Raw genomic sequence first — 17,988 nt, 5'->3', positions numbered from 1 at the left:
CCTTTCTCCCACATCACCTATAGTTGGTAACTCCCTAGGGGAGGGGCTCACCTGAAAATTTCTCATGCTCCGTGTGCACTAATGTCCCCCTCCTCAATTAATAATGCTGGGAGCTACCGCAATCCATTTTATAGAGAGTCAATCCCTAGTCTTGGTCATGATACAGTTGTATTATATGTCTAATTCTACTCCAGTCTTCATGTCCCGTATACTAAGATTCATTCTGGTATATAAAGCATTGTTCCCAGGTTATAATGAGACTAATGAAAGATCTCCACTATATTCCTTTAATTAAGTATTCCAATTTATACTCTGTCTAGATACTATTAGGAGTGTACTTGGCAATTAAAACTAGTGCTCACTTAGAGTCCTGATAACAGGGAGTTTAAGATTGACGTCACAACTGGCTCCGCCCTCCATCCTCCCCCCCCCCCTTATTACATATCGAGCGGCTCTTGCCCGCTGCATCCCTCCCCCCCTTTACTCTATAAGGCTAATCCCTCCCCTGGCCCTAATTGTTTCTGAGTGGACACTTTAATTTACTTCCTATATGGCCTAGGGAGGACTATTTTTGTTTTATTGTTATTACTTTTATAGTAAAACTGGAGTCTTATTGTTAATCGCCCAAATTCTATAACATTACGTGTGATGTTTGGATTTATTGTACCCTTAATGTAGGGTTTTGTTTGTAACACTTATCCAATAATATTGTAGTTGCACTTTTCTGTAATTGCTTTGGGGCATAACCTTGGTTGTATCTGTTTATGACTTCAATAAAAAATATATTTAAAAAAAAAAAAAATATATATATTTTTGATATGTTTTGTGCAACTTTTTAGTCGAGTGTAACAGTTAACCAGAGCTCTGAAGTTGCAGTATCCAGATGTGTATTAAATTAAATTGAGCTTGAGCGAATGCATTTACTTTCAACCTGTAATGTGCACGCTACTTCCGACATGAGCAAATAAACTCATTATCTAGCCCTATGTGTTAGTCTAACAGCTAAAGGGTAGTATATAAAATGGAATTCTGGGATTTCACATTTCTACAGCAGGTGTGAGTATTTCATTGCAAGAGGAGCATATATGCAGATTACAGTTCTTTGAAGATGTAATTTAAAATTAAATAAACACAGCTCTGATTTGATGAATGTTTGGCAAACTCTGAATATATTTTTTAACCAATACTATTTTAATTTCCTATTTATTTATTTTTTGGCCATAGTAAAACTGTGTTGGAAAGAAATCTGATTACAATCTTTATTATTTTTTTTAACAGTGAGACTTAGATCAGATTCTTTAAAGTGAAATTGTCTAAACAATGTCCAGGGTTTTCAGCCCGTGAATTCATTAATAGTACTGCAATTCAATCTTTATTGTCAACGTTATCTGCAAGGTACGTTATGTAGAAAGAGCTTTGTTCAACTTGATCATATCATCTAGTTAAAGTGGGGGTAGTATAATAAAGACTAAATGAATATGATCTGAATGCATATATCTGTTACATCTCAAACAAGCAGCATCATAGATGAACAAGATCAAAAAAACAGCAAAACCTGACAAAGAGAAGAATAGATTATGTGTGGAACCATCTGCTTTGGAGGATACCCAAATCTGTCTGAATCTGCAAGGCCAAACTCCCAGCTATTCTAAGATGTTCCATTCCAAGAGTGGTCTAATACGCATTCATACAATCAGCTTCTCTCGCCATTACTTTGGCTGGAACTTTTTTATGCAATTAAGTAATTTATGCCTTTCTTCTTCCTCCTGATTCTAATGAATCCAAGCCACAAACAAGCTTCAGTTGTTCCTATTCAAGGATGGTGATTGCATCTGGCAGTAATTGCTGATAATCCTGAAGAGGGAACGGGGAAGGAAAGCATATTGTTTGTAGGGGTAATAGGTGAAGACCTGCTTCTCTTGACCTATAATACATTAGTGTCAGTGAATATTTGGCAGCCTTCAGATGATTAGTAATGAAGATGAATCAAGCAAAAAAGAGGTAGAATTCTGCCTCATCTGAATCACCAGAACTGCATAAATTTGCATGCTGATTAGCTTTTCTTTTGTCTGTGTTCCTAATTATTATGACACATTATGTCTTCATCATGCAAGATTTTGATCTATCTTGTTCAAAATGCATGTAGAAAAAGTGTTGTTTATTGATTCAACATGTAACTTTTATTTTTATGTTTGTTTTAATTAAATACATATTTGATTGCGTTTGACTGGCGCTACTGAGGTTTTTTGTTCATATTTTTTGCATCTTGTTGACAAACAATCAAATAACCCTCCTATAGCACTGTTATAACTTGCTGATTAATATGCAACAAACCAAACTGAAATTAGTGTTGTTATTTAGCCTGACAGTGAATAATTACAGCTTTTAAAACAATATGCTGATATAGAGGCATTGCATTTTTAACTAAACCTGTTGTTATACACGCAATTTGTTCATAAACCTTGGCTTAAAATCCTCATTTTTTTATTTTATTTATTTTGGCAAGAAGGTTTTATTCTGCCCTCTTTTAATAAAGGATATGTTCCAGAGTTAAAGAGAAAGAAAGTTTCAATAATATACGGCTAGATTACAAGTTTTTGTCGGTAAGGCTTGCGTTGTTAACGAGCCTTTTTTTCTCACCGCTCACTTAAGACAACGCTGGTATTACAGGTTTTTTTAAACCCGGCGTTAGCCACAAGCAAAATTTAGCTCCACATCTCACCTCAATACCAGCGTTGCTTATGGTAGCTGTGAGCTGGCTAAACGTGCTTGTGCACGATTTCCCCATAGGAAACAATGGGGCTGAGCTGGCTGAAAATAAACCTAACACCTGCAAAAAAAGCAGCGTTCAGCTTCTAACGCAGCCCCATTGTTTCCTGTGGGGAAATACATTTTATGTCTGCACCTAACCTCACCGAACCCTACATTATATTTATTAACCCCTACTCTGCCCCCCCCCAATGTCGCCGCAACTATATTAAATTCATTAACCCCTAATCTGCCGCCGCCAATGTCACCGCCACTATAATAAAGTTATTAACCCCTAAACCTAAGTCTAACCCTAACACCCCCCTAATTTAAATATAATTTTAAATATTCTTATTAAAATTACTACAATTAAATAAATTATTCCTATTTAAAACTAAATACTTACCTATCAAATAAACCCTAAGCTAGCTACAATATAACTAATAGTTACATTGTAACTAGCTTAGGGTTCATTTTTATATTACAGGCAACTTTGTATTTATTTTAACTAGGTACAAAAGTTACACCTAACACTATACTATAATTACATTAATTAACTAAACTACCTACAATTATTTACAATTAAATAAAATAAAGTAGAAAAAACAACAAACACTAAATTACAGAAAATAAAAAAATAATTACAATTTTTTAAACTAATTACACCTAATCTAATCCCCCTAATAAAATAAAAAAGCCCCCCAAAATAATAAAATTCCCTACCCTATACTAAATTACAAATAGCCCTTAAAAGGGCCTTTTGCGGGGCATTGCCCCAAAAAAATCAGCTCTTTTACCTGTAAAAAAAAATACAATACCCCCAACATTAAAACCCACCACCCACACACCCAAACCTACTCTAAAACCCACCCAATCCCCCTTAATAAAACCTAACACTAACCCCTTGAAGATAACCCTACCTTGAGACGTCTTCACCCAGCCGGGCACAAGTGGACCTCTAGAGGGGCAGAAGTCTTCATCCGATCCGGCCAGAAGAAGTCCTCCAGAGGGGCAGAAGTCTTCATCCAGACGGCATCTTCTATCTTCATGCATCCAGAGCGGAGCGGGTCCATCTTCAATCCAGCCAACGCAGAGCATCCTCTTCAAATGAAGTCTAAATGAAGAATGAAGGTTCCATTAAATGACGTCATTCAAGATGGCGTCCCTTCAATTCTGATTGGCTGATAGGATTCTATCAGCCAATCGGAATTAAGGTATGAAAAATCCTATTGGCTGATGCAATCAGCCAATAGGATTGAGCTTGCATTCTATTGGCTGATTGGAACAGCCTATAGAATGTGAGCTCAATCCTATTGGCTGATTGGATCAGCCTATAGGATTGAACTTCAATCCTATTGGTTGATTGCATCAGCCAATAGGATTTTTCCTACCTTAATTCCGATTGGCTGATAGAATCCTATAAGCCAATCGGAATTGAAGGGACGCCATCTTGGATGACATCATTTAAAGGAACCTTCATTCTTCAGTTGGACTTCGTTTGAAGAGGATGCTCCGCGTCGGCTGGATTGAAGATGGACCCGCTCCGCTCCGGATGGATGAAGATAGAAGATGCCGCCTGGATGAAGACTTCTGGCCCTCTGGAGGACCTCTTCTGGCCGGATCGGATGAAGACTTCTGCCCCTCTGGAGGTCCACTTGTGCCCGGCTGGGTGAAGACGTCTCAAGGTAGGGTGATCTTCAAGGGGTTAGTGTTAGGTTTTATTAAGGGGGTATTGGGTGAGTTTTAGAGTAGGGTTGGGTGTGTGGGTGGTGGGTTTTAATGTTGGGGGTATTGTATTTTTTTTTACAGGTAAAAGAGCTGATTACTTTGGGGCAATGCCCCGCAAAAGGCCCTTTTAAGGGCTATTTGTAATTTAGTATAGGGTAGGGAATTTTATTATTTTGGGGGGCTTTTTTATTTTATTAGGGGGATTAGATTAGGTGTAATTAGTTTAAAAAAATTGTAATAATTTTTTTATTTTCTGTAATTTAGTGTGTGCTGTTTTTTTACTTTAGTTTATTTAATTTAATTGTAATTAATTGTAGGTAGTTTAGGTAATTAATTTAATGATAGTGTAGTGTTAAATGTAATTGTAACTTAGGTTAGGATTTATTTTACAGGTACTTTTGTATTTATTTTAGCTAGGTAGCTATTAAATAGTTCATAACTATTCTACCTAGTTAAAATAAATACAAACTTACCTGTAAAATAAAAATAAACCCTAAGCTAGTTACAATGTAACTATTAGTTATATTGTAGCTAGCTTAGGGTTTATTTTACAGGTAAGTATTTAGTTTTAAATAGGAATAATTTAATTAATTGTATTAATTTTATTTAGATTTATTTAAATTATATTTAAGTTAGGGGGGTGTTAGGGTTAGGGCTAGACTTAGGTTTAGTGGTTAATACATTTAATATAGTTGCGGTGACGTTGGGGGGCGGCTGATTAGGGGTTAATAAATGTAGGTAGGTGTTGGCGATGTTAGGGATGGCAGATTAGAGGTTAATAATATTTAACTAGTGTTTGCGAGGCGGGAGTGCGGCGGTTAATACATTTATTAAAGTGGCGGCGATGTCCGATCGGCAGATTAGGGGTTAAAATGTATGGGTTTATGGGTGTTAGTGTACTTTTTATCACTTTAGTTAAGAGTTTTATGTTACGGCTTTAGCCCATAAAACTCTTAACTACTGACTTTTAAATGCGGTAGGAGTCTTGACAGGAGAGGGTGTACCGCTCACTTTCTTCAAGACTCTTAATACCGGCGTTAGGCAAGTCCCATTGAAAAGATAGGATAAGCAATTGACGTAAGGGGATTTGCGGTAAGCTTGAGTCTCGGAAGAAAAGTGAGCGGTACACCTGTACCTGCCAGACTCGTAATACCAGCAGGCGTTAAAAAGCAGCGTTGGGACCTCTCAACGCTGCTTTTAAAGGTTAACGCAAGACTTGTAATCTAGGCGATAGTAATTTACATTACACACAAATATTGGGGCCGAATTATCAAAGTGCGAGCGGAAATGCATACCTTGTGAAATGCTTGTGCAATCCCGCCCCTGCACATTCGTGGCTAATGGGCCGCTAGCAGGGGGTGTCAATCAACCCAATCGTATCTGATCGGGTTGATTGCTGTCCGCCGCCTCTTACGACCGCTGCTTCTTAACTTCCACTTCAGGCGGACCTGAAGTGGATTGGTTCGGAAGCAGCATCCGCTGCTTTTTAAAGTAACCCCATTGGCTTTAATTACAAGTGGAGCGCTATTGATAGCGCTGGTTGGACTATTAATATTGCTGGGATTAGCTGGCAAATTGGTATTACAAGTCCATGGTAAAGTAGAATTTCCAGAGAATGTTTAGCATGGACGACATCCCTTTAGTGTGCCCTGTACTTTCAATGGATATTGCAACCCCGCTAAACATCGCTCATATTACAAGCTGAAAACTTGAGCACCACACATAACAGCACTAGGGTTTAAAAGGGATATGGCATACAGTATGTCAAGGTGTTTGACTGGGAAGGGCTCAGAAGTGTTTATATATGTGTATATATTTGTATGTTTGAATGTATATATGGAGTTTTTTTGTATGGAATAGCGCTCGAAGAGTAGAAGGAAACAAAAGAGAAAACAATATAGTGGAGTATTCGCAACACCAAATAATACCTAAAAGATAATAATTTTCTGATCACCTTTAAATACCTTACTAACTTGAGGTATATAACATGCCAGGTGGGAATATATATCCCAATCTGTGGTAAAATTAAGATGTATTCCGTCTCACTTTGATGTTTGTTGTATTTTAAAGGGACAGTCTAGTATAAATTAAACTTTCATTATTCAGATAGGACTTTTAATTTTAATCAACTTTCCAATTTACTTTTATCATCAAATTTGCTTTTTTTCTCTTGGTATTCTTAGTTTAAACTAAACCAAGGTATGCTCATATGCTAATTTCTAAGCCTTTGAGGGCTGCCTCTTATCACATGCTTTTTAAATCTCTTTTCAACACAAAGAGACAAAAAGTACATGTGGGCCATATAGATAACACTGTGTTCAGGCACAGGGGGTTATTTAAGATTTAGCACAACACAATGCTAAATTTAAGACAATAGATAATAAACAGTCACAGTCATGTGATCAGGGGGCTGGAAGAAGGTTCCTAGATACAAGGTAATCACAGAGGTAAAAAGTATATTAATATAACTGTGTTGGTTATGCAAAACTGGGGAATGGGTAGTAAAGGGATTATCTATCTTTTAAAACAATAACAATTCTATGGTATAATGAGATTAGGGAAAGTGAGGGGATTTGGGACATTTAAGCCAAGTGTAGAATTATACACTCAAAGTATATAGAAAAAATGGGGGGGGGGGGGGTGATTACACTTTATTTAACATATATGCAAAAAGACATTACCATAAGTATGATGTTGTAAATAGTTAAGAAGAATGGGTATTTGCTTCCAGACTCTTATTTCATGAAAACTATTTATCCAGCATCCACTTGTTATTAAAATAAGATGCTTATAAGGGCTGTTAGAAGATTGGGAATAGTCGCTTCCAATATTCTGGGACTCATTAGCCATATATATATAGCATCTCACAAATTAAAATTACATAGGGCTTATGGGCCTGGTAAGCATGTATCCAATCTGTTTTAGATAAGGGATAGAGCTAAAGCTAAATGGCAGGTGATCAGAAATCATACATGTAATCTCGCACCACTATTCACACTGACTGCAGCATAAACTATGCGCTCAAAGGCGTCCTCCTACCTGCGTACTGCTTTGATCAAACAAAGTCAGCCGATTTCTAGCTTTAGTCCCTAAATGGTTAACTGTTTAGCAAATCATTCACACAACACATTCATATTCATATATACAGACAAGTCGGTAAAAATTGCTTGTTTCTCTCAATCTTAAAGTTGTACCCCACATATAGTGTCTGCTTAAGATATTGTATATGTATACCAGGATGTAATCGATGTGAATAGTGTATTTCAACTGACATCTAACATGTGGCTAGATTACCATACAAATCGTGAGCACTGTATTACTAGCCCCTTAATAGGGACTCAACAAAGTATCATATTGGTATAACCTATAAAGTATCTTAGACTGTCCCTTTAAATATATGTATTCATTTATCTAGGAAAGTGGCTGCTGCTCACCAATAGGTGCCCAGGCACCCTGGGAAAGTGGCCTCTGCTTGCTAATACACACCCAGGCACTCCAGAAAAGTGAACCTAGCTCATCAATAGGTGCATAGGCACCCCAGGAAAGTCTCCCCTGCTCACTAAAAGCCACTTGGGAACCATCAAGGAAAGTGTCCCCTGTGCACCAATAGATGTCCAGGTACGCCTGGAAAGTACCCCCTACTTGCTTATAGATGGTGATAGTGACCCATGCTTGCCAATAGATGTGCTGCTTGCCAATAGGTGCGAAGGCACCCAGGGAAGGTTGTCCCTGCTCCTCATTAGGTACCCACGTACCCCAGGAATGTAGCCCCTATTCATGAATAGGCACCCAAGCACCCCAGGAAAGTGTTCCCTGCTCACAAATAGGCACCCAAGTACTCCAGGAATATGAACCCAGCTTGTTAATAGGTGTACAGGGACCCCAGGAAAGTGGTCCCTGCTCTGCAATAGCCACCTAGGAATCCTCAAAGAAATGTTCTATGTTCTCTAATAAGTGCCCACGCCCCCTGGGAAAATAGCACCTGCACACCCCTACTCATAAATAGCTGCCTAGAAACGATCAAGGAAAGTGGCCCCTGCTCACTATTACACACCCAGGCATTCTGGGAAAGTGTCCCTTGCTTGCTAATATGTGTCCAGGCACCTCATAAAAATTGACCCTGCTTGCAAATAGGTGACCAGGTACCCTGGGAAAGTGTCCCCTGCTCGTCAATAGTTACCTAGGCATCCCAGGAAAGTGGCCCCTGCTAATCAATAGCAATCTAGGTACCCTTAAGGAAAGTGGCCCCTGCTGAATAATACGTGCACAGGCAGCCAAGGGCAGTGGCCCTTGCTCACTAATATGTGCTCAGGCACCCCAGAATAGTGGCCCATGCTTGCCAATAGCTAAATCGAAACCCCTCAAAGAAAGGTGCCTCTGCTCAGCAAAAATACCCAAGCACTCTGGGAAAGTGGCGAGCATGGGACACTTTCCTGAGTAGCCAAGAAGCCTATTAACCTGCAGAGGCCACTTTCCCAGGTGCCTGTGAACCAATTAGTGAGCAGAGGCCACTTTCTTTGAAGGTCCCTAGGTGGCTATTGGGAAGCAGGGGCTATTTTTCGAGGGTGCCTGAATTCTTATTGGCAGGAGCTACATGCCTTTGGTGCTTGGGTGTATTTTGGTGAGAAGGGGCCCCTTTCCTGTGGTTCCTGGAAGCCTATCAGCAAGCAGGGTCTACCAGAGCCACTGTCCAGTTAGGCTTGGGTGCCAAAACAGAGCAGAGGCAAATTTACCGGGGTGTCTGGAAGCCTATTGGCGAGTGGGCCACATTTCTGGGGTGTCTGGGCACCTATTGGCAAGCAGAGGAAACTTTCCTGGGATGCCAAGCCTATTGGTGAACAGGGGCCATTTTCCTGGGGGGCCTTTGCTCCTATTTGCTAGCAGGAGTAACTCTCCTGTGGTGCCTGGGTGTCCATTGGTAGGCAGGGTCCACTTTTACAGGGAGCCCATTGTAGTGCACCTATTAGCGAGTCAGGGCCACTTTCCCAGGGCGTTTGGGCACCTATTGGCTAGCAGGGGCAACTTCCCTGGGTGCCTCAAATCCTATTGGCAAGCAGGGGTCACTTTTCAAGGGAGCTTGCTTGTGTTTTGGTGAGCAGGGGCCACATACTGGAAAAGCCTGTGCACCTATTGGGCAAGCAGGAGCCACATACATTAAATGATTTTGGGTCTTGCAAATGTTAGAGCATTAACTAGCTGTGTAGAGCTTTAAAGGTACAGGAAAGTCAAATTTAAAAAATGTTAAAGGGATGTGAAGACCAAAAATGTTCTTTTGTGATTAAGACAGAGCATACAATTTTTAAAAAAAGTTTCCAATTAACTTCTATTATCAAATTTGAAAGTCTGTGTTGATGAGATACCTAGGTAGGCACCTGGAGCAAATTGATAACATTCTTCCAAAACTGCTGCCATATAGTGCTCCAGAAATGGGCCAGCTCCTAAGCTTATGTCCCTGCTTTTCAAAAGATACCAAGAGAAGAAAAATTGTTAATAGAAGTATATTAGAAAGTTGCTTAAAATCACATGCTCTATCTGAATCCTGAAAAAAAATTATGGGTTTTATTACCCTTTAAGAGACTTTTCATTTTACCTTTGTTATCTAATTTACTTTGTTCCCTTGGTATCCTTTGTTGAAATGCCTATCTAGATAGGTTCAGGAGCATCACTGCACTACTGGGAGTTCACAGGTAATTGATGGCTACATACTTATGTATCTTATCTTTGGCTCACCAGATGTATTAAGCAAGGACCAAGTAGTGTATTTCTGCCTTGGACTTTAGCTATTTGTTATAGTGCATATAAAATTCTCTAATACATAAGTACATTTTCTTCATGGACTTGTTTGTCTCTGTAAGTGCAACAATTATTTTGATTCAGATCATGAAGAAGCAAGTTCCTGCATTCTGACTAATACAGACTGAGGGGCAACATAAACAAGAAACAATATTTTAATATAACAAAGCCTTAGTATATAATTTTATCTAAAGATATCAAAGCCTCCTAACTAAACAGACGTGATGATGAAAAAACAAACTTAAAGGGATACTAAACCCAAATTTTTTCTTTCATGATTCAGATAGAGCATACAATTTTAAGCAACTTTTTAATTTACTCCTTTTATCAATTTGTCTTCATTCTCTTGGTATCTTTATTTGAAAATCAGGAATCAAAGCTTAGGAGCCGGCCCTTTTAGGTTCAGAACCTGGGTAGCGCTTGCTAATTGGTGGCTAGATTTAGTTTAGTATCCCTTTAACAATAGTATCTGTACAAAGCACAGCTACTAATTAGACTATTTCAACTTTAGATTAACCACAGGTACAAATCCCCAAATATGAAATTATAAAATACAAACTTATTCTATGCCTGTGCCTTCTGTTGTTGTCCATTCTTTTGTTTGTGTGTGTGTTCTAAAAAGCAAATAATAGTTTATATTTCATTAAAACAGTAAATATTACCTTTCTGATTACAGTACTGTACTATCTTTCTGATGGTATTATGTATACAAAATTATTACAAATGCTATAAAAATAATCTGTTAAGGTTCCAGATATAATCTAATTATGACGTAAATATTGCCTGAATGACATAAGATATTGTTGCTTACACTTGGTTCCATCCCTTCTCCAAAAACTGTCCCATTCTATAGATGGAAATATTCCAAATCCAAAATATTCCAAAATCCTAAAGTTTTCTGGTCCCAAGTAGTTTGGATAAAGTGTTTCTACCTGTATTACTATCACATCTTAGTCATCAATTACTATGTGACAAGTAACAATAGTGTGTTTTTCCACTTTAACCTTTTCAAACTCAGGAATATAGTTGCTATTACAGCACAGCTCACATAAATATCATAAGGAGATGCTTAAAGGGACATAATACTCATATGCTAAATCACTCGAAACTGATGCAGTATAACTGTAAAAACCTGACAAGAAAATATCACCTGAGCATCTCTGTGTAAAAAATGAAGATATTTTACCTCAAAATTTCTTCAACTCAAAATAGTAAGTGCTCAGTGAACAGTTATCCTTCAGCTACTGTCCAGCTGCAGATTGAAAAGAAAAAAACAGCAGCCAATCAGCATCAGCAGTGTAAGCTTTACTTAACTGTGGTCGCATGACATTTTACTGAAATCTCGCAAGGTTTCATAGTAAATTTCCTTAAACTGAGTGCTTTCCAAACTGTGTGTCGTGACACATTAGTGTGTCGGCGGATGTGTGTAGGTGTGTCCCTGCTTCAGCACAAATTTTTTTTAATTTAAAATTTTTTTTTTTTTTTTTTTTTGGTTTCCGACTTTCCGCATGCCTACTACGCATATCACGTAGTTGACACGTGATTGACACGTGATGGATACCTAGTAGGTCACAGATCATCTCAACCTCTTGGCGCAGCTTAGCGGGAACTGAAACTATTCCCATTGTCAGGAACATTGGCTCCTGACTGCACGAGTAGTCTCCTTAATCGGCTTGTGACTACACGTGTAGTCAGTGAGTGGTACAGCAGTGTGTTTGCAGCGTGGGCAGTAGTCAGTTGGACTTGCAGAGCTCTGACGGCAGCAGCTTAAACGCTGAGCTGAAGTAAAAGTGTTTTGTTTTTTTACAGCTAGCTCCCAGTAGTGCATTGCTGCTCCTGCTCTTGATATATGGATAGGAAGTGGAAGCTTAAAAATGCTCGATGATGAAATGCGAGTATCTTTATCTAATATTCCACCAAATATTCAGAAACTGTGTTCATCCCATCAACCTCATACATCCCATTAAAATAGTAAGTAGCTATTGGTGGTATTAAACTTTTTTTTTCCATTCTTGCACATTCATACTGTTACTTGTAAATACATTTTGTTATTATATAATTTAAGTCTTTTATGGTTACTTAAATGAAGTAAAGCAGCAGAGCAACTTTCTCCCATGTTGTTGTAACACACCACGCATGCTAAGAGAGCTGGAGGAGGTGTGTTACAACAACATGGGAGAAAGTTGCTTAAGACTTAAGGGGACAGGAAAACATCCTTTATGCTTAACAGATAAATTCCTTTCCTTCCTGGCAGGGAGAGTCCACAACTTCATTCCTTACTGTTGGGAAATGCAACACCTGGCCACCAGGAGGAGGCAAAGACACCACAGCCAAAGGCTTAAATATCCCTCCCACTTCCCATATCCCCCAGTCATTCTGCTGAGGGAACAAGGAAAATTAGGAGAAACATCAGGGTATAAAGGTGCCAGAAGAAATAATATAAAAAGGCTGTTGCCCTGCTGTCTCAGAAGCTAAGCCGATAATCCCTCCTCAACCAGAAAATAGGGAAGTCGTAGTAGCCTTCTGCCCCTTACGCTTCCCTATATAGATGAGAAACAAAGAGGAAGATTGTCTGAATTCCTTAGTAGCCTGAAGATAGAATTTCAAGGCACGAACCACATCTAGATTGTGAAGCAAGCGTTCCTTCACTGAAGCAGGATTAGAACACTAGGAAGGAACAACAATTTCTTGATTAATGTTACGATCCGATAACACCTTAGGGAGGAACCCTAATTTAGTACGTAAAACCGCCTTATCAGCATGATCTCAGAAACTCTGCGCACAGAGGCAATAGCCAGCTAAAAAAGAACCTTCCAAGATAACAATTTCATGTCAACAGTATGCATAGGCTCAAACAGAGCCTGCTGCAAAACACTTAGAACAAGATGTAGACTCCAAGGCAGAGCCCCAGATCTAAACACAGGTCTGATCCTAGTCAGAGCCTTAACAAAGGACTGCACATCCAGAAACTTAGCCAATCTCTTGTGCAGTAACACCAACAGCGCTGATATCTGTCCCTTCAGGGAACTAGCAGATAGGCCCTTCTACAGTCCATCCTGGAGAAAATATAAAATTCTGGCAACCTTAACCTAATGTCAGGAAAAGCCATGCTCTTCACACCAGTACAAGTAAGTCCTCCATACTTTATGGTAGATACGATGAGTAACTGGCTTACGAGCTTGAACCAGATTGTTGATAACACTCTCAGAGAACCCTCTCTCGGCTAAGACTAAGCATTCAATCTCCACGCAGTCAGCCTCAGAGAATCTAGATTTTGATAAATGAAGGGGCCCTGTATCGGCAGATCTCTGTGACAAGGTAACCTCCACTGAGGAGATGAGCACATCCCCACCAGATCCGCAAACCACGTCCTTCGCAGCCACCATGGAGCAATCAGAATCACTGGTGCTTGCTCCTGCTTGATGCGAGCCACCACACGACTGAGAAGCAGTAATGGAGGAAAAAGATATATGAGTCTGAACCTCCATGGTACTGATAGGGCATCTATCAATTCCACCTAAGGATCCCATGACCTCGACCCATACCTGGGTAGCTTGGTATTGAGGCGCAATGCCATAAAATCTATCTCCGGCATCCCCCACCCGCTTCATATCTCTGCAAACACCTCGGGGTGGAGAGACCATTCCCCTGGGTGAAAGGTTTACCTGCTGAGGAAGTCCGCTTTCCATTTGTCCACACCCGGAATGTGGATCGCTGACAGCATACATCTGTGAGTCTCCACCCACCGCCCACTCTAGTATCTGAGATATTTCTCTCATCGCCAATGAACTTCTTGTTCCCCCCTGATGGTTGATGTAGGCATCTGAGGTTATATTGTCTGATTGGAATCTGATAAACTGGGACGAACCCAGAAGGGGCCAAGCCTTAAAGGCATTGAAGATTGCCAGGAGTTCCAATATATTGATTAGAAGGGAGGACTCCTCCTGAGTCCATAGTCCTTGTGCCTTCTTGGCACCCCAAACTGATCCCCAGCCGGAAAGGCTTGCATCCGTAGTCACAATCTCCCAGGACAGTCTCAAGAAGCACCACCAGGAAATTTACCCTTGTACTTGGAGTAAGAGAACTCTTTTCCAAGTTTATCTTCCATCCATGTGATCAAAGAAGACTGAGGAGGGACTCAGAATGTTCTTCCGCTAGACAAAAAGATGGTGCCTGCACCAAGATATCATCCAGGTAAGGCGCTACTGCAATACCTCGTGTTCTGGCAATGACTAGAAGAGCCCCCAGAACCTTTGAAAATATCCTTGGAGCAGTAGCTAGGCCAAACGGAAGAGCTATGAACTGGAAGTGCTGGTCCAGAAAGGCAAACCTCAGGAACTGAAAATGTTCCCTGTGTATCGGAATGGGAAGGTATGCATCCTTCAGGTCTATGGTGGTCATAAACTGTCCTTCCTGAACCAGAGGAAGGATTGTCCGTATTTTCTCCATCTTGAAAGAGGGAACATTCAGAAACTTGTTTAGGCACTTTAAGTCCAGAATTAACTTAAACCCCAAACCTCTTTCTGCTGTAGGTACCGGGACAATTACTCCTAGAGACGAGAGATCCCGTATGCAACCTAAGAAGGCAGCCTTCTTTTCTGGTCTTGAAGACAGACTGGAGAGTAGGAATCTCCCCTGCCCTGGGTGGATGAGACTTGAATCCTATCCTGTATCCTTGAGATACTACCTCCAGGACCCAAGGATCCTGTGCATCCTGGAACCAAGCATCTGAATAAAGAGACATTCTGCCCCCTACTCGATCTGATCCCAGATTGGGGGCCGCCCCTTCATGCCAATTTGTTCTTGGTGGGCTTCTTAGTCTGTTTGGACTTATTCCAGGACTGACACGGCTTCAAGTACTCTTGGGCTGCTCGGACTTGGATGAGGATTGCTGTCATTGTGATTTGTCAGAAAGAATGGAAAGAAAATTAGACAATCACCATCTCTTAGGCCTATTTTTCTTATCCTGCAGTAGGAAGGTATCTTTCCCTCCGGTAACCGTAGAAATAATGGAGTCCAGCCCTGGACCGAATAAAATATTCCCCTTGAAAGGAAGAGAAAGGAGTCTGGATTTAAAAGTCATATCCGCAGACCAAGACTTCAACCAGAGAGCCCGACGGGCTAGGACTGCAAAGCGAGAAGCCTTTGCATTTAGATGAATAATCTGCATATTCAAGTCACAAATGAAGGAGTTAGCAATTCTCAGAGCATTAATTCTCTCCTGAATATCCTCGAGGGAAGTCTCCACCTCAATGAGCTCTGACAAAGTGTCGCACCAGTAGGTAGCTGCTCCAGCAACCGCGGCTACAGCTGCTGCCGGTTGAAATAAAAACATCATCCTCAGAAAGGTTTCCATTTTCTTATCCATAGGCTCTCTAAAAGCCTAGTAGTATGCTTAGCCAGCGTTGAAATAGTGCCATCCACCTTAGGGATGGAGTCTCACAAATCTAATTGAGAGTCATTCCCATTCCTATTCCCATTCATTACTAATAATGTTCGCAATCTTAACTGGCACAGGAAAAGTCAGAAGGACCCTCCTGTCTTCAAAAATCCTGCCTAATTTATGGATCTTAGGTTCCTCTGGGAGAGTAGCCTCTGCAACCTCTAGCGTAGACAGGATCTCCTTTAATAAAAAATGCAGATGCTCAATTAAAGGAGGATTCTTTCACTGAAGGAGGTTTAGAAACTGAAGTCTCCAACTCAAAAAGTTCACCCTCGGAAGCTACAGATGTTAACTCATCCTCGGATAGCTGGGACATAGTAGCTAAATCCGACAAATATTTAGATGACTCTAAGTCAGGAGAACTATGTTTAACCTTTCTCTTAGGTTTGCTAGAGTGGGGTAAGGCACTCAGGGCAACAGACACCGCCAATTGTAACTGTGAGGTAAAGTCCGTCAGAAAAAATCCCCCTCCAGATGGAGGATTAGTTGAGCCGGAGGGAACTGCATGTAGAGCGGGTAGTGTAGTAAGGGTAGTAATCTCTCGGGACACAGATTCCTGAGAGGTAGGCGGCTCAGAGGGGCTAATAGCGCTATGAGTATTAGCAGGCTTGTCTCCCTTCTTAGACTTTAGAACAATGCTTAGGCAAATGGAACAAAATTGAGCAGGTGGGCAAACCACGGCCTCCTCACAATATAAACAGGAATTATTAATAAGTGCAGAAGGAGCGGAAACTTCTAATGTAGTATCAGAGTCCTCCATAGCTAAGATATATTCACAGAAGGACAGACAAAAAGTAAACGCTTTTATTTAAAAAAACGGCACCTTTATAATCCCAATGGCTGGGGTACTGAAATCTGAAATCGCTTTCCTTAGGAGTGATGTCCGCAGCAGGATCGTAGGAAAATAAAAAGACCACACCCAGTCAAGTGGTGCATAGGACAGGACTTCCCCTGCTATGAAAAAGGCACTAAGCTGTTATGAGCTACGCAACAATCGAAAATGAAAGTGAAACCCGTTTGTTCCACGCCAAAAGCACAGTTTATGAGCCCAAAACTTTCACATTAAAGCAGTTATAAATAACCCCTAGCTGTTCAAATAATCTCCCTGAAGGAGATATTAACCCTTGATCCCATCGAGGCATAAAGGAGTCACACTGTGACCCTATATAGAAAAAGTGTAAAATAGTCTTAACCTCCAGGATCCATGCTGTGGAACAGGCGCAAGTGTGACAGTCTTGTAGCGATGCTTCTGACATGGAGTGTGAGTGTGTAACAGCAAGCAATGAAACTTGTCAACACTGATAGCTCAAGAGCTGTTAGGCAACAGTCTGGATGGGATTGCAGAAAAACATTCCCTGCATCTCCAGACTCTAACTTTCATCAATACTCTCACTGTGTATGTATGTATTGGGTACTTGTAAAGCACGGCTAATCATACATAAGGGTCTTAAGGCGCTTCTCATTTTATCAACCTCGGAAGAATGAAAGGCTGAGTGGAGCTCGATTGCGATCCAACCTGCAACCCTCAGGTTGCTACAGAGCTCAGTCACAGTGCATTAGCATGCTGAGCTATGTGTCCGACCTCACTGATAGGTTGACATGATTACTTAAAACTCCAGTCCTTTCTTGAAGGGAACATACCCATTACAGGATCATCCACATCTTCTGGCTCTTCTCTGCCACCTCCTATAGTGACGAAAGGCAAAGAATGACTGGGGGATAGGGAAGTGGGAGGGATATTTAAGCCTTTGGCTGGGGTGTCTTTGACTCCTCCTAGTAGCCAGGTGTTGTATTTCCCAACGGTAAGGAATGAAGTTGTGGACTCTCCTGCCTTATGGAAGGAAACCCAATGTTTTCTTTCTTGATTTGGATAGAACATACAATTTTAAACAACTTTCCAATTTACTTCTATTATCAAATTTGCTTCATTATCTTGTTATCCTTTGCTGATGGAACAGCTTTGCACTACTGGCAGCTAGCTGAACACATCTAGTTACCCAATCACAAGAGACAAATGTGAGCAGGCACCAATTAGCAGCTAGCTTTCACTAGTGTAGGATATGTGCGTATTCTTTTTCAACAAGTGGTACCAAAAGAACGAAGCACATTTGGAAATAGAAATTAATTTAAAAGCGTCTTAAAATGACATGCTCTATATGAATCATGTAAGTTTAATTTTGACTTTCCTATCCCTTTAACAAATGTCTAAACTTGTTTACAGAAATCTTGACTAGCGTGTCGACAAAGAGCATAATAAAGTAGGCTGCTTTCTCCCT

The sequence above is a fragment of the Bombina bombina genome, chromosome 4, assembly GCF_027579735.1.
Source record: "Bombina bombina isolate aBomBom1 chromosome 4, aBomBom1.pri, whole genome shotgun sequence".
NCBI classification, from domain to species: domain Eukaryota; kingdom Metazoa; phylum Chordata; class Amphibia; order Anura; family Bombinatoridae; genus Bombina; species Bombina bombina.
This window is presented reverse-complemented; position numbering follows the sequence as displayed.